The sequence below is a fragment of the Neophocaena asiaeorientalis genome, unplaced genomic scaffold (genome assembly GCF_003031525.2).
Source record: "Neophocaena asiaeorientalis asiaeorientalis breed wild unplaced genomic scaffold, Neophocaena_asiaeorientalis_V1.1 scaffold55, whole genome shotgun sequence".
Classification (NCBI taxonomy): Eukaryota; Metazoa; Chordata; class Mammalia; order Artiodactyla; family Phocoenidae; genus Neophocaena; species Neophocaena asiaeorientalis.
Genome location: NW_020175684.1, coordinates 5075356 through 5094489, shown reverse-complemented (window position 1 = coordinate 5094489; position 19134 = coordinate 5075356).

The window sequence follows — 19134 nt, the reverse complement described above, 5'->3', positions numbered from 1 at the left end:
CATTGTTTCATATGGAGGTAACTAAAGCCCTTCTTCATGGTGATTCAAATACTTCTTAAAGTTAACTAACTAACTAACTAACTAAATAAATAAATAAATAATAAATAACAATTAGTTCAAATCTAATATTGAAATTAAGTATTCAGGGGCACAGTAAGAATCAGTGAAGATATCTGATTATATGTAATGAGCTCAGAAACAAACTCTTTCTCTTTGAATGGTATGCTATAGTGAGTTACAAAATGACTGGAATTACATGTTTATTAATGAGTCATGTAATACCAGGAAAGGATGGCTTTAAGTGACATTAAGTGCATATATCCTTTTATTTGGCCCAATATGTGGAACATGTTTTACTATAAAGTATACTAAAAAAAGTATATATAATGTTTATGTGCAATTTAATGAACAACAAATAAATATCACTGCAGTGATTTCATGTTACTGAAATAAATCTAATTTGGTAATGATGTACTATTATTTCTGGCATCACTTGATATAGTTTAATATTGTTTAGCTATTTAATTTGCAAGAGACATTGCCTGTAAAAAAAAAAAGTACACATAACACACTTATGTTACCAAAAGAAGCACCAGAAAATGTAATCAGAAAAGAGTGAGGTTGTTTACCAACAGGGTAAAAAAATGTAATGGAAAGTATACAGGAAGATTGACACTTCTCTGAGCAAACCTTTTTTAACTACTGAAAATGTGATAATGTTACACACATCACCAGAAATATAAAATTAAATCAATAAAAGTCAGAAGAAAAAAACAGTAAAAAAGTCAAAAGCCAACTAAGAAAAAAACATAATTTTATTTCAAATGAATATTATAACTGCAATAAAATCTGGAGGAAGGGATTTGACCATATACTGTTAAAAAACGATTAAAGAAGACAGTTTAGGTGATACAAACAAACTTTATTTAACACTCATGAAGAATCCAGTCTCTTTTTGGAGAACTGCAAAATGGGGTGGAAGGCAGAAGGATTTTACAGAGTGAAGAATAAAGAACAAGGAATAGAAAAACTGAAAGTATCTGAGTGACTGGGGCCACACAATCAACCTTGTTTAGGAATGAGAAAGCCCAAAATTGGCCTGGTGTTTGGAGATTGACTGTGTTTCTGACCAAGCGGAGCATCCACAGGGACACAAAATTTATCTAGGTCTTAGTTTGCTGATATGGCACCCCAGGAAAGAGTGGCTCCATCTTGGGTCTAGAAAGTTATTTCAACAATAACTTTGGTCTTGAACAGGTTTTTAGGAGGTGGGTGAAAATAATGGTCAAAGCTGTTTTGTTTTGTTTTCTTTTTTTTTAATAAATTTTATTATTGTAATGGCATAAGTCAAACAATTCTGGAATTGTTTTATATGTATATAAGAGTTGTTAAAGAAATAAGTAAATGTGTTTATGTTATTAGGCACCATGGTCTCACTATGGAAGAAAAAGCATAAAAATACAGAATGGGGGAAGGAAAAGAGAATCCATTATATATATATATATTTGTATGAGTGTATATTTTTATGTGATGAGGAAATATGAAGTAATTCTTATCTTTATCTGTAAAACATGTTACAATTTTCTCTGGGTACTTTCAACATTTTTTTAACAGTGAATGAGAGAAATTATTATTTATGCTTTACTGTTTTTTAAATTCCTTTTCCTCCTGTTTGGGATTTTCTGAGATTATTGCCTATTTGGTTGAAAGTCTTTCATTCCTTTTGGAAAATTCTCAGCCATTATCTCTTCAAATTTTTCTCATGCTGTTTTATTTTTCTCCTCTCCCACTTGAATGCCAACTTCGACTATGTGGGGTCATTTGATATTCTCTCAAAATTCTCAGTTGTCCTGATTAGGTTGTAGTCCTAGGTAGTATTGAGAAAGATAATTCAATTGATAATGAAGTAATACACCCATATAAGTGATGTTTTAAAAAATGAAGGGATGAAAGTCCAATTACTGTAGAGTATATGACAAAGGTTTACTACCTGGCATTTGGTGGAAATGTCAAGTTTTTTGCCTTTGGAAAATCAATTTAGCAATTTCTTCTAAAACTCAAGATACACAAAGCCTTTGATCTAGCGTTCACACTTTTAAGAATTTATTATTAAAAAATAAAAATCCAATACATAAAGTGTGTGTCCAAAGATATTTACTGCAGAAAAGCTTGCAATGTCATAAAAGTGGTCAACATATTGTATACTAATCACTAGGGGGAATGAATGAATAAATTATGCTCTAACCACACAGTGGAATATCATGTAGTCATTTTGAAAGGGAGCAGGATCCTATGGTTCTTCTCCCCCATGTATTCAACCAGCCTTTTGTCTGTAGAAAAGCTTTAACCAAAGAATAAGTTTAATCAAAGAAGTGAGAAAATGTAGAAACAAGGGAAAACAGTCAAACAAGACAAATAACAATACTTTAGTCATTAAACAAAGTCAAGGACCTTTTGTTTCTTTCAAAGGCTATAGATAATATTCTGAGGCATATCCTTTGAGCCGTCCTTAGATACTGAAACCCCCAGCAGGTGGAAGTTAACTCCCTGATGACCAGATTGTAGATATTGACATAAGCTGCCACAATTCTGAGCATTTACCTCAAATAAATGAGAACAAACCAACTCTGGAACTGAAGATTAACTGTACTTAAAACAATCAAGATGGCGCTGATCAGACCACCGCATGACCAATTTCGAGATGACCGTCAGAGCTGCCTGTGCTGTTTCTGAATGTAGCACTCTCCCTTTGCCTATAAAAGCTCTTGCCTACAGATTGGCAGAAGGGGTAGGAGGCAGTCAGCCTTTGGACAGGAGTTGAACACCCTCACACCTTCCCTTTGATGGCCTTGGAAATAAAGACAACTCTCTTTGCCACCAGCCTTGCCTCTTTACTGGCTTTTGAGCAGTGAGCAGCCTGACCCCCACTTTCGATAACAGTTTTTTGGCGCCCAACATGGGACTGCACTCTTGTGGCATCTGGCTCTCCTGGCTTTTCCACAGTAGAGCCGCGGCCACAGCAAAGCACCGGGATGGCTGCGATGAGCCAGCTGCTCATAGCTAGCTGGCCCTGAGACGGAGATTCTGGGGAACTTTCCTAGCATCTGTCAAACCCATTTGTTTCAGATATCCTCCCTGTTTCCCACCTCCTTGGCACTGGCTGACAACTTATGTTTTCCCTTGGTGGAACAAGCTCCAAGACTAAGTACACCTAAATCCACCAGTGTGCAGCCGGGCAAACTTCTCTTTTGAGCATAAAGTGATTTAGGGTCATTTCGCTAATTGTTCCTGAGGTCTGTCTGCCATTGAGGACCTTTTGTGAGTACTAAGTGCTATCTGGGCATTTTTGCCAACTGGTTCTGATGTGTGGCTGCCATTGAGGACTGTTTGTGTTGGGGAAGTGTTTGCTTGGCTCCATATCGGTAATCCTCTGAGAAATTTTGTGAGAGTTCTGTCATCTAATGTGTGAGTGTGCATCCTATTTGTGTGACTGGTATTCTTGTTGCCTTTTGTAAAACGGGAAATTCAGGTTTAATTCATCAGAAAAATTTAAGCTATGAAACTATGACTAAAGAATAGTTTAGTCATTAAAACAAACTGAAGGACCTTTAGTTCCCCTTCAAGGACTATAGATAATATTCTGAGCCATATCCCTTGAGCTCTCTTGTAGATAATGAAACCCCCACCAGGTGGAAGAAGTTAACTACATGATTACCAGAGTGTAGACAAGGCTGAAATCTCAGGTGTCGACGTTCTTGGAAATATAGCTGGTAGTTTCCATCACTCATGAGCTGATTGGCCTAGGAACAGATAAACAATAGAGGAAAAATAATAACGATACAGAAAGATGACTACCTGCTACTATTTGAAATTCTATCCATGATGTCATGGAAAAATCCAACATTATATGCAAAAGCTTCATGTGACCTATGTAGTCAAGCAAACCTACATTAAATGGCAATTAACATTAAGTCCTTCACTGGAATGTAAGCTAGGGCTGTGACTCTAATTCACCTCTGTATTTCAAGATATTTACAGCTAGCCTGGGTTACATTAATATTACTGAATGAATATCAAAATAAAAGCAAGAATATGGCAGTAAAAAAAATAAAATAATGAGATTGAAGGGTAGGCTGAAGGACTCCAGTATGAGTGGTGTCCTTATAAGAGGAAGAGACACCAGGAATGCACATGCACAGAGAAAAGGCCATGTGAGAATACAATGAGAAGGCAGCCATCTGTAAAATGAGAGAGGCCTCAGGAAAAATCAAACCTGCAGACACCTTGATCTTAGACTTCCAGCCTCCAGAACCATAAGGAACAAATTCCTGTTGTTTAAGCCATGCAGTCTGTGGTATTTTGTTATAGCAGCTCTAGCAGACTAATAGATAAATGTATGCATACCTATATGGAAAAGTATATATTAATAAAAATATAAATGTATAAGTACTACTTTATTAATCTGAGGTGACTCACAGTATTTTAGGGATGGGTCTCATATAGATAAGGCAAAGAGAGAAGAGCAGACATATTTAAAATATATTAACTGCAATAAAATGCGCATGTCAGTAATCATATTTACATAAAATGATGTGTAAATTATATGTATTTCTGACAAATCAAATATATGTACACATGTATAGTTATTTATATATGTATGCATTCATACACACATTATATTTTCTTTATATATTGAAATATAAATAATTCTATGTATTGCACAAATCTGTATGAATCATTGAGTAGCATACCCAAAAGTGTTACTATCATATTAAACTTTAACTTTAGCCTGACTTTAAAAATCTTTCTGCAAACTCTTTACAGCAGCCACTCCAATTTATACCAGGATGTTTATGTGTAGCATAGTGTCTGGCATATAATAAGCATTCTGTACACAGTTTTTTAAACTTAGTATACAACTGAGTAAACAAATGTATACATGAATGTTAGTGATATATTAGTCATCTTTAGCACAGTCACTATATATCCATTTACTTATATACTTAACACTTATTTATTTATGAAAATATCTCTACTATTGATTAAGATTCTAATTCAAATTTCTTATCTTACAATACATGGCTCTTTAAATCTGACCTCAACATGTTGTTCTAGCTCTTTCTCACCTCATGAATGTTAATAACTAAAAATATGCTTTTAACTTATATATTACCATTATGATATCTTTTTACCCCCCATTACTGTGTCTAAGAAATATAGCAGTGTGGTTTAGAAAGCAGGCTCAGATGTTAGCATGAGTTTGAATTCTGGATCTACACTTAATAGCTCTATGACTTAAGGCAGCCATTTAATCCCAAGCCTCCAATCCTCATTTTTAAAATGAAACAATAATAACACATACCTTTCAAAATGTTGGAAATATTGAGGATGATAAGAAATACAAACAACTTACAATAGCATCCACCATATTGTACACACCTAATATATTTATTTACCTAATTTTTAGTTGCCTGTCTGTACCTTTCCTTTTCATTGTAATTTGAATTCTTATTCAAAACCTGTTTCAGAGTAAACAGTTTCATGATGTATTTTCTTTACATATTTTAAAGTTTTCTTTGATTTCCTAAAGCCTATTCTTCTTGCTTATTCTAAAATTATTTATACAGATTATAAAAATTTATCTTTTGTCTCTTTAAAATGAGTATGTTTCTCATCTTGGTTAAGTAGTCAGGAAGTTCCCAGAGATCAAGGACAGAAAGTGAGTCCTATCATTCACAGCATAGAGCTCAGTTTCTTCTAATAAGCGTTCTACATGTAAAACTAGGTGTTTTCATAAATTTGTCAATCTCCAGTGCCTTGAAGAATTTCCATTAATTGTTGTCTCAAGACATATATTTTCTTATTTTAAAATTTTTAGTTTATTTTTTATTTGATTTCAATCTTGAATTCTGAATTTATTATTATTATTATTGCCTATAGCAAATCTCTTGAGATTTACTATGTCAATCACTGAGAAAAATAAATGAATGCTAATGCCTGCATCTGTGTCTGCTTACCTCAGTCATAATTAACTTTAATATAGTAAAGAATCTGCAAGAGAGTCGGAGTGTTTAGTTGAACTGTTTCTAAGTCATTAATGCTGTATCTCAGAACATATCTACTTAGATAGTCATAGAGATTTTCAAATTATATATTAAAGATACATAAAGAATTGGTACATATTTTCCTGGTCAGATCAGAGGTAATGAGAAATTATATTTATGAGTTAAGGAGTCATGTAATATTTTTTTATTTTTATTTATTGTCAATTTCAATACTTTGGTAAGATTGTTTCTGTACATTCATTTCAAAATTTTGCATTACAGTAGACGAGGAATTACTAAAAAAGAAGTCAACATTTTTTTAATCATAAAATATTCCAAACATTTCAAATAGAATACAGCCATACTTCTAAGATGCAACATGGCTTGTTTTCAAACATAGAGATCATCAGATTTGTCACAGTAAAAGCCATTGTGATCAATTATATTGCATTTCATGTCTATTTGCTTCTGAAAAAAAAGAAGTAAATAGTTCCATACCAGCTAAATATAGTTTTAACTGACTTTTCTGATTTCCTCTGGAGGGGAAGAAAAATAATCTTTCATCAAAAAGAATGTCCTAGCAAGTAGAAATATTGCTTATTTGGTAAAACTTTATGAAATATTGCAACTATCCTGTGAACATCAATATTTAATTTTTCTCATATGTTTTTGCTATGAGTAAGTGTCCAAGAAACACAATACATCAAGAGCCACTGTAGTAAAAAATAGAGAATTTAATGACTTAAATAGCAAAAGATGCAGAGCTTTGCTTTCATTTCCAACCACATTGATTTCAGTTATTACTTTGTAATTTGTCTGCCCCATCAATTGCAAATTCAGATAATTAAAGACATAAATTTTTAATCCACATATAATCAGAAACAGAGTATATTAAATAGCTCAATATTTGCCACAAATATTCAGTGTTTTATACCTTATATACTTTTGAAACTGAACAAAAATGGACTTGTCATACACATCAGTGGATCATTTCTGGCAATATGATACCTATTTTAAATGTTTATTCATCTACAATAAATTGTTTATTCCAGTAGTTTACCAATAGTACCACTTTTAAAAATAAACAAATGAAATAGAGAATTCATAGTTTTGTAAAATATGAGCAGGTGTATCTTTATGATATACACAGACTTAGCAATGCCTCTATCACATAAAGATGTACAGAATATATCATGTTGATTTCTCTGTTTTAAATAGATAATCATTTGAAACTACAGACTGGTCAACAAGGACCATTCTGCATAAAGTATTTCAATCATGATGGCTTTTGTCATTGTTTGCTTATGTTTATCATATTATTAGTGTATCCCCTTTGATTTTTCTCAGTATTTATTTTTGGTTATTAAAACACATATTTATTTATAAAGTGATTAATATTTATTACAGCATTACTTCAGAAAAAATTTAGAGATTAAATGAGATGTGAAGGAGATAAAGAAAAGAGTAAAAAGGCCTTTTTCCTTTCTTCCTTTTAGATCACTTGAGAATTTTTTATTCCTTATTTTTTTATATTAGCTTTTTGTTTATACTATTCATTTTAATATTTCCATGCTAGTCTGAAAAATATATAGCCTTGACTCATAGCAATCAACAATAAATCGTTTGCCACTTAAGAAACAATGTAAGAACCTTATAACGATTCAACAGATTAAAATGCTTTCATCCTTTGTGCAATAAGTATTAAGACAATATTATTGTTCACTACTTAAAATAGTCTATATTGTTTTGCATTAGGCACATGTTTACTATTTTCACTCATTATTATAAATTCCAGATTTCACATGAGATCATTTCCTTCCGATTGAAGAACATTACCTGGTACTTTTTATAATGCAAAATGTTAGAAATCAATGATTTCATACTCTTTACTTCAAAAAAAATATTTTTTGCTTACATTTTGGAAGAGTATTTTAACTGGTTTTAAAATTCTGGATTGGCTTTTCTTCTTTTGTTTTAGCACTTTAAATACCATTCTATTTTCTCTGGTTTCTAAAATTTCTCTTTGAGAATCTTTGGTATTGTCCTTATTCTTTTTAAGGCATGTGTCTTTCTACCTGGCTATCTTTAAGATTTTGGCTTTTGTTTCTTTGTTTCCTTTGCTTTCTTATGTTTGTCTATAATGCACCTGGAGGTGATTTTCTCCCGCATGGTATTTGATGAGCTTTTTAAGTGTTTAGGTTGAATTTTTTAATCAGTTTTGGAAAATTCTTAGACATTACCTTTTCAAATATTGTTTCTGCCCCACTCTTTATCCTATCCATGAGAGGCTAAAATTGTCATTTATTGTGAACTTTTACCAGTATGTGCCATTTGGATCTTACACTCTAATTTATTTGATATGGATATAGATATAGCCATAGATATAGATATACATAACTTCTTATTTCAGATTACTTATTTTCTATTGACGTTTTCTCCATAGTAATTCTATTTTCTCTCATGTTCAGTCTTCTATTAACTCATTTAATGACTTTTTGTTTTTATTGCAGTATAAACTCGCCCTTTTTGTGTATAATTCCATGAACTGGGAAAAATAAAGTCATGTAATCTCTAACACATCAGGATTTAGAATGTTTCTATCACCCCTAAAAGTCCTTTTATGTTCTTTAGCAACACGTACCTCCTTCTGTCCCAGTCCTTAGAAACCACCAATCTACTTTCTTTCCCTATTGCTTTGCTTTCACAGATTGTTGTTAGAATGGAACCATACTGTGTGTATCCTCTTGAGTCTGGCTTTTCTCATTTAGCATTATGCCTTAGAGCTTTACCCACATTCTTGCCTTTGTCCATTATCTTGCCTTTGTTCCTTTTTCTTGCCAAGTAGAATTTCATTGCATGAATGTACCACAGTTTGCTTTTACATTCACCAAAGGCAATTTAAGTTACAGTCATTACAAATAAACACTTATACACATTTATGTAAAAGTTTTGTGTGAACATAAGTTTTCATTTCTCTTTGGTAAATGGCTAGAATTCATTGTTGACTCAAATTATTATATGTGTATATTAAACTTTATTATATGTGTATATGTGTATATTAAACTTTACTGTTAGATCAAAATAATTAAATGAACCTCAACAACCTCCATAAAAATGAAATTATTCATGGAGATATTTAATATGCTATAATGGATAATAATTCTATTTTGAAGCCATAAATAAACCAATTATAATTTTTATGAGCTATATTCCAGAATATAACCTCACAAAGGCAGATATTTCTGTCTTGAATCCTAGTATTTCCTCACTACCTAGTGCTTTGCCTAAGAAACAGTAGATTTTCAGTAACTACCCACTGAATGAGTGAGTAAATTAATTTTATATAAGTATAAAATAATATATCATAAAACATGCTAGACATGCAGTAATGAATATTTAAGGAATGAATGTAATAATATGAAATTATTAAACATTATTAATATGGGGTCATGGATAACATATACTGATAGAGAAGCAAAGGGAAAATGCTCCATCTGAATAGAAGAGCATAATCAATAGAATAGAAATAGGAAAATACCACACACAAATGACTACACTTAGAGGATTTTTGTTGGGATGAGAACATAGTATTTGTAGGAAAAAAAGACCTGAAATCAGGCTTATAATCAGAGTTCTGCCACTTGGTAACCCTTTGGGTTTAATTAGGCCACATGACTTAGTGCTTCAGTTTCTTTATAAGCAAATTAAGACAATGATAGTGTCAAACTCAATCAGTTTCCAAGGGTATTAAATTACTTACTTTATGTAAAAAGTTTTTATGATATTGATTATCAGACAGAAAGATTAATATAAATGTGAACAATTGTTAATATAAACCTAGTCTGACGATTTTAAGTTTAAAATGGCAAAAATTTGTATAGTGAAACTTTTTGAGAACAATTTAAAGATTAAATTATCACTGATAAAATGCTGAAGTTCATATATTGACTAAAGAGCTATAACAGTAGTAGACATTAAATAAGTGATTGAAGAAAAAATAGCACTGGAATATTTTAACTTTATCATGTTTGGTAGAATATAGGAAGAAAAATTGGCCCAACTATTTCCCATTAACAAATATTGAATCTGAAGGCTATTGCCACATTTTTGCAGTAATGAGAGAAATGGACTATACAGAGTCAGCAATTCAGCTTTAGAGATGATACTCATCAGACATTATGGAGAATATAAACATGTTCTTCCCCACACGTGATCATGGAATTGGATGACATCTCAAAAGTATCACTATGGTATATTTTATCACTTTTACATATCTTTAGGAATTATTCTATTTGAAATTTCTTTTAAGTGTTCAGAACAAAATTTAAGATCATTTAGATACAATATAATAATGCCTTCTAGTATCATTTTTCCACTTTCCTCCAAAGACAGAAAGAGTTACCAGACTTTCTAGGTTTAACAGAATGTGTTGTCCAGATACTGCCTTTCAAATAAACACTTTCTTCCAACAAAGAAAAAGCCCAGGACCAGATGGATTCACAGATGAATTCTATCAAACATTTAAGGAAGATCTAACACCCATCCTTCTCAAACTCTTCTAAAATATAGCAGTGGGCAGAACACTCCAAAATCCATTCTACAAGCCACCATCACCCTGATACCAAAACCAGAAAGCCATGTCACAAAGAAAGAAAACTACAGGCCAATATCACTGATGAACATAGAAACAAACATCCTCAATAAAATACTAGCAAATAGAATCCAACAAAACATTAAAAGGATCATACACCATGATCAAGTGGGGTTTATTCCAGGAATGCAAGGATTCTTCAATATACGCAAATCAATCAATGTGAAAAAACATATTAACACATTGAAGGAGAAAAAAACATATGATCCTCTCAACAGATGCAGAGAAAAGCTTTCAAAAAAATTCAGCACTGATCCATGATAAAAACCCTCCAGAAAGTAGGCATAGAGGGAACTTTCCTCAACCTAATAAAGGCCATATATGACAAACCCACAGCCAATATCATTCTTAATGGTGAAAAACTGAGACCATTTCCTCTAAGATCAGGAACAAGACAAGGTTGCCCACTCTTACCACTATTATTCAACATAGTTTTGGAAGTTTTAGCCACAGCAATCAGATAAGAATAATAAATAAAATGAATCCAAATAGAAAAAGAAGTATTTGTGGATGACATGATACTATATATAGAGAATCCTAAAGATGCTACCAGAAAACTACTAAAGCTAATCAATGAATTTGGTAAGGTAGCAGGATATAAAATTAATGCACAGAAATCTCTTGCATTCCTATACACTAATGAAGAAAAATCTGAAAGAGAAATTAAGGAAACACTCCCGTTTACCACTGCAACAAAAATAATAAAATACCTAGCAATAAAACTACCAGGAGACAAAAGACCTGTATGCAGAAAACTATAAGACACTGATGAAAAAAAAATAAAGATGATACAAACAGATGGAGAGATATACTATGTTCTTGGATTGGAAGAATCAACATTGTGAGAATGACTATACTACCCAAAACAATCTACAGATTCAATGCAATCCCTATCAAACCACCACCAGCAATTTTCACAGAACTGGAACAAAAAAATTCACAATTTGTATGGAAACACAAAAGACCCTGAATAGTCAAAGCAATCTTGAGAAAGAAAAACAGAGCTGGAGGAATCAGGCTCCCAGACTTGAGACTATACTACAAAACTACAGTAATCAAGACAGTATGGTACTTGAACAAAAAGAGAAATATAGATCAAAGGAATAGGATAGAAAGCCCAGATATAAACTCATGCACATATGGTCACCTTATCTTTAATAAAGGAGGCAAGAGTATACAGTGGAGAGAAGACAGCCTCTTCAATAAGTGGTGCTGGAAAACGGACAACTACATGTAAAATAATGAGATTAGAATACTCCCTAACACCGCACACAAAAACAAACTCAAAATGGTTTAAAGACCTAAATGTGAAGTCAGGCACTATCAAACTCTTAGAGGAAAACATAGGCAGAACACTATATGACATAAATCACAGCAAGATCCTTTTTGACCCACCTCCTAGAGCAATGGAAATAAAAACAAAAATAAACAAATGGGAACTAATGAAACTTAAAAGCTTTTGTACAGCAAAGGGAACCATAAACAAGATGAAAAGACAACCCTCAGAATGGGAGAAAATATTTGCAAATGAAGCAACTGGCAAAGGATTTTTCTCCAAAACATAGAAGCACTTCATGCAGTCAATATCAAAAAAACAAACAACCCAATCCCAAAATGGGCAGAATGGACTTGAGGATATGGGGAGCGGGAAGGGTAAGTTGTGACAAAGCAAGAGAGAGGCATGGACATATATACACTACCAAACGTAAGGTAGATAACTAGTGTGAAGCAACCGCATAGCACAGGGAGATCAGCTCGGTGCTTTGTGACTGCCTGGAGGGGTGGGATAAGGAGGGTGGGAGGGAGGGAGACGCAAGAGGGAAGAGATATGAGAACATATGTATATGTATAACTGATTCACTTTCTTATAAAGCAGAAACTAACACACCACTATAAAGCAATTATACTCCAATAAAGATGTTTAAAAAAAAAAAGAGACAAAAAGGCAACCCTCAGAATTGGAGAAAATAGTTGCAAATGAAGCAACTGACAAAGGATTAACCTCCAAAATTTACAAGCAGCTAAATATCAACAAAACAAACAACCCAATCCAAAAAATGGGTGGAAGACATAAATAGACATTTCTCCAAAGAAGATATACAGATTGCCAAGAAACACATGAAAGGATGCTCAACATCACTAATCATTAGAGGAATGCACATGAAAACTGCAATAAGGTATCACCTCACACCAGTCAGAATGGCCATCATCAAAAATCTACAAACAATAAATGCTGGAGAGGGTGTGGAGAAAACGGAACCCTCTTGCACTGTTGGTGGGAAAGTAAATTAATGCAGCCACTATGGAGAATGTATGGAGGTTCTTTAAAAAAAATGAAAAACAGAACTACCAAACAACCCAGCAATCCCATTACTGAGCATATACCCTGAGAAAACCATAATTCAACAACAGTCATGTACCACAATGTTCATTGCAGCTCTAAGGACATGGAAGCAACCTAAGTGTCCATCAGCAGATGAATGGATAAAGAAGATGTGGCACATATACACAATGGAATATTACTCAGCCATAAAAAGAAATGAAATTGAGTTATTTTTAGGGAAGTGGATAGACCTAGATACTTTCATACAGAGTGAAGTAAGTCAGAAAGAGAAAAATAAATAATGTATGCTAACGTGTATATATATGGGATCTAAAAAAAAAAAAAAAGGTTCTTAAGAACCTTGAGCAGGAAAGCAATAAAGACACAGATGTCGAGAATGATCTTGAAGACAGAGGGAGGGGGAAGGGAAAGCTGGGACAAAGTGAGAGAGTGGCATGGACTTATATATACTACCAAGTGTAAAATAGATAAGTAGTGGGGAGCAGCTGCATAGCACAGTGACATCTTCTCAGTGCTTTGTACCACTTAGAAGGGTGGGATAGGGAGGGTGAGAGGGAGATAAGAGGGAGGAGATATGGAGATTTATGTATACGTATAGCTGATTCACTTTGTTATAAAGCAGAAACTAACACAACATTGTAAAGAAAATATACCCCAGTAAAGATGTTAAAAAAAAAAAAAAGAAAACTATGAGTATGAGTGGACAGCCAAATTAAATAATATGAGTGGACAGACAAGATTAAAAAATAACATAAACAATGAAAATAAATAAAATTGGAAGTGAGGGTATACAAAGCCATAATTATTAAAAGAGGAGTGAAAATCAAAGTAATAATATCTTAAATTCTACTTTGAAATCAGAAAAAAAAATACCATATTGTTGAAAAATCTAACTTGATAGAAAAATGTTAAGAGCTGTCACTAGAAGCAGAGTAATGGCAATAACACATGATCTTATGTTAACAAAGAGATCATGGTCGATGGGAAGAAAGAAAAAGAGAAAGGAGAAACAGTATAATCTGTATACTGATGATAGACAGATAGATAGATAGAGTAGATATAAAGATGTCATTATAGAAGCAGATAGAGATATACATATTATCCAGATATGCATATATAACTAGCACATTTGGGGTGAAAATCTCTATCATAGCACATACCTTGTATTTCAGCAGAATTAAATATTTCTACATTATTTATATGTAAAGAACAAATTGGCAGTGGAGTAGTGTGTGTGTGTGTGTGTGTGTGTGTGTGTGTGCACGTGTGTGCGTGTGCGTATGCATGTGTGGTGGGTGCGTGTGGTTGTGTGTATGTGTATATTTTTATTTATTTATTTTTGGATTGCTACCAAAGAAAGGCATCGCAAATCAAACTCCACTTTATGACATAAATATGAATAACCTCTGCCAATTAGAAAGCAACAGAACTAAAAAATAAACAATACATTTGGAAAATATATTTACATCATATATTAAAAAAGGTCATTATACTTGTGTATAAATAATTACAATAAGCACTTAGAAAAAGATAAGGGCATCATTATAAAACAGAATGAATATCATTATGCTAGGAGACTTCTGTTTAACTCTGAGGATCCTCACTCAGCCAACTCTACTCCATTTTTTGGGTTCTTGTCACTGTCTTCTGACTGAGAGTAGGCAATATGAACAGTGAAAGGAGATGTCAGAAAGAAAGTATGATTGACAGTCATTATTCTTCTGTCTCCTTCCTTCAGGATGATCCAGGGACATCTTGGAATAGGACCACAGATTCCATTGGTGTGGTCCTCTCCACACAGCTCTATGTCTCTGGATTCTGATGACAACTATCTCCTTGCCATTTCTTGCCTGGGTTGGCAAGTCTCTTCCTAGTCCCCAGGCTCTGCACTATCTCTTGTGGTTTTCCTACAAAGTACCCATACTTTTGTAAAGTTCTCCTTTATTAAATTCTCTTCAAATTTCTCTTTAGGGCACATTCTACATTTTTGTTTAGAACACCAGCAAGAATTAATTGACAAATTAAGAAGAACACAAAAAAATAAAAGTTTAATATAATTAGTAATAAAATCTTTAGATATAACAAATTAGAGTAATTTATTATGAATTATTTCAACTTTAAGGATTATATGTATTTAAAATTTCCTATCTTGATATGTGTGATATCAAGCAGTTAAAAATATAATTGAAATAAATCTCTATTGGAATGTGAATGTATAATAAATTGTTGCAATGTGAAAAGTTAGGTTACAACATGGCACATAAACACACATATGGTATGGCAAAATTTGTCTAATAAGCGTGTAAGTAGCATGGGAAAGAAGACTAAAAGATGTAGAGCTAAAAAGTATGCTTGGAAAGTGAGACTGGGTAAGTTTCCCTTTCATTGTGCTTTTCTGTGCCATTTTACTTTTGTTTTCAGCGTTGAGTATATGCTAAGTTGTTTTAAAATATTTTTAAATATTCATATATTTTAATACAGAATCCTAATATTAATCACAATGAAATCATGAAGATGAAAAACTTAATTTCATCATTTTTTTTTATATAATTAACATTCAGAAATGAACGAGGTGCTCGCAAATAGGTTTTTAAAATACTGTATAAATAATTATAAAACAAAATATAATATAACATTTTATATTTAAATTAAGTTACATGAATTTTATATATGCAAGTTACAATATTGTATTGATCATTTAGGGGTGAGGTAGGTTTATGTATGAAGAGAACAAGAGGCACAGAAACAGATACCAAAATGTATAGCAATGTTTGAATCCATGTTACAAAGACAATGGAAAATTTTGTTTTGGGCTTATCTATATATGCTAAGCTCTTTATAACTAACACATATTGATTTTTTAATAAGAAAATGCTAATTAAAATTTTACTGGGTACGTGAAGCGCTCAGAGTCTTTAGTATATCAAGAAAATAAGTAATAGAGGACTTAGTATATAAATTAGAGCTGGCAATCTAAATGTGGCATGAGACTGAGTTTCAGGCTACTGGAAAAATGGTTAAAGAGGAGCAAAGAATTAGAAAAACTGGGCAGATGTAAGCACACACAAAAGTAGATTATACAAGGATTGAGTTTTATTTGATAACAAGGAATTCAGGTGTGAATCAGGAGATTGGAAAGGCAAGTAGCCCCCTATTTACATCAATGGAGAGATCATCCAGGCAGAAAATCAATAAGGCAACAGTGGTCTTAAATGACATGATAGACCTGTTGGATTTATTAGATTTCTACAGAACATCTCATCCAAAAACAGCAGATTGCACATTCCTTTGAAGTGCATATGGAATGTTCTCCAGGATAGATCACAAAACCAGTCTCAATAAATTTAACAGGATATAAATCATATTTAGCATTTTTTTCAAACCACAAAGGTTTGAAACTAAATACCAATTATAGGAAGAAAAGTGGAAAAAACAAAAATAAATGGAGACTAAACAAGATGCTATAATAAAAGGAATGGATCAATGAAGAAATCAAAGAAGAAATCAGAAAATACCTTGAGACAAATGAAAAGGGAAACACATCTTTCCAAAATCAATGGAATAGAGCAAAAGCAAATATAAGAGGGAAGTTTATAGTGATACAGGCCATCCTTAAGAAGCAAGAAAACTCTCAAACAACTTAAACTTCCATCTATAAGAATTAGAAAAAGAAGAAAAAACGAAGCCTAAAGTCAGAAAAGTGAAGTATATCATAAATAACTGAGATGAAATTAATAAAATAGAAAAGATCAATGAAACCAAGAGCTGTTTTTTTGAAATGATAAACAAAATTGATAAACCTTTCCTAAGGCTCATCAAGAAAAAAAAAAAGAGTGAGAGGAGTATCCAAATAAGCAAACTGAGAAATTAAAGAGGAGATAACAAACAATACCACAGAGATACAGAAAATCATAAGAGAATACTACAAACAGATATATGTCAATAAATTGGACAGCTTAGAAGAAATGGACAAATTTCTAGAAACATACAAACTTCCAAAACTAAATTAGGAAAAAATAAACAATCTCTACAGACCCCATTACCCTGGTAACAAAACCAGAAAAAGACACTACAAAAAGAGAAAATTACATGTCAGTATGTTTCATAAATATAGATGCAAAAATCTTCAACAAAATATAGCAAATCAAATTTGACAATATATAAAAAAGATTATACACTAGGATCAAGTGGGATTTTTCTGAGGGATGCAAGGATAGTTCAGTAATCACAAATCAGTCAATGAGATACTCCACATTAACAAAATGAATGATAAGAATCACATGATCATCTCAACTGATGCAGAAAAAGCATTTGAGAAAATTCAACATTCATTCATGAGAAAAATTCTCATCAAAATTGTTATAGAAGGTATGTATCTCAACATAATAAGGGCCATTTATGACAAACTCACAGCTAACATCATTCTCAACAGTGAAAACCTGAAAGTTTTTCTTCTAAAATCAGGAACAAGATAAGGATGTCCACACCCACCACTTCTATTTAACATAGTATTGGAAGACCTAGCCACAGCAATCAGACAAGAAAAAGAAATAAAAAGAAACCAAATTGTAAGGGAAAAAGTAAAACTGTCACTACTTGCAGATGAAATGATTCTATATATAGGAAATCCTAAAATCTCCACCAAAACCTTTATTAGAATCAATATATGAATTCAGTAATGTTTCAGGATACAAGATTAATATACAGAAATCTGTAGTATTTCTGTACACTAATTAAGAACTATCAGCAAAGAAATTAAGGAATCAACCTCATTTACAATCACATCAATAAGAATAAAATACCTAGAAATAAAGGTAACCAAGGTAGTGAAAGACCTATACTCCAAAAACTGTAAGATGAAGGCATTTGAAAATGATACAAATAAATGGAAATATATCCCTGTTGATGGATTAGAAGAAATTAATACAGTTAAAATGCCTACACTATCCAAAGCAATGTACAGATTCAATGCAATCTCTGTCATAATAGCCATCACATTTTTCACAGAACTAGAACAAATAATCCTAAAATTTATATGGAACCACAAAAGACACTGAATTGCCAAAGCACTCTTGAGAATAAAGAACAAAGCCAAAGATATCATGCTCCATGACTTTATACTACAATCTACAGTTACCAGCACAGCATGGTACTGGCATAAAAACAGACACATAGATGAAAGGAACAGAATAGCAAGCTGAGAAATAAATCCAGACTTATATGGTTGATTAATCTATGACAAAGGAGACAAGAATATACACTGAAGAAAAGACAATCTCTTCAATAAGTGGTGCTGGGAAAACTGGAGAGCTACATGTAAAAGAATGATATTAGAACATTTCCTCACACTATAAATAAAAACAAAGTCAAAACAGATTAAAACTAAAATATCAGACCTGAAACCATAAAATTCCTAAAAGAAAATATAGGTAGAACACTCTGTGACATAAATCATAGAAATATTTTCCTTGGCTCTGTCTCGTAAGGCAAAGAAAACAGAAGCAAATATAAACAAAAGGGAAATAATTAAACTTACAAGCTTTTGCATAGCAAAGGAAACAGACAAAACAAAAAGACCTTCTTAGTGGGAGAAAATATTTGTAAATAGTATGACCTATAAGGGGTTAATATTCAAAATATATAAACAGCTCATACAATTCAATATCAAGAAAAACAAACTGATTTAAAAACTGGGCAGAAGACCCAAATAGACATTTTTCAGATGAAGACATACAGAGAGCCAACAGGCATATGAAAAGATGCTCAACATCTCTAATCATCAGAAAAAAAGCAAGGCAAAACCACAATGAGATATCACCTCACACCTGTCAGAATGGTTTTGTCAAAAAGTCTACAAATAACAAATGTTTCCAAGGATGTGGAGAAAAAAGAACACTAATACTCTGTTGGTGGGAATGTAAATTGGTGTAGCCACTATGGAAAACAGTATGGAAGTTCCTCCAAAAACTAAAAATAGAACTACCATATAATCCAGCAAATCCACTCCTGGGTATGTATGTAAAGAAAATGAAAACAATAATTCAAAACAATACATGCATCCAAATGGTCATAGCAGCATTATTTACAGGAGCCAA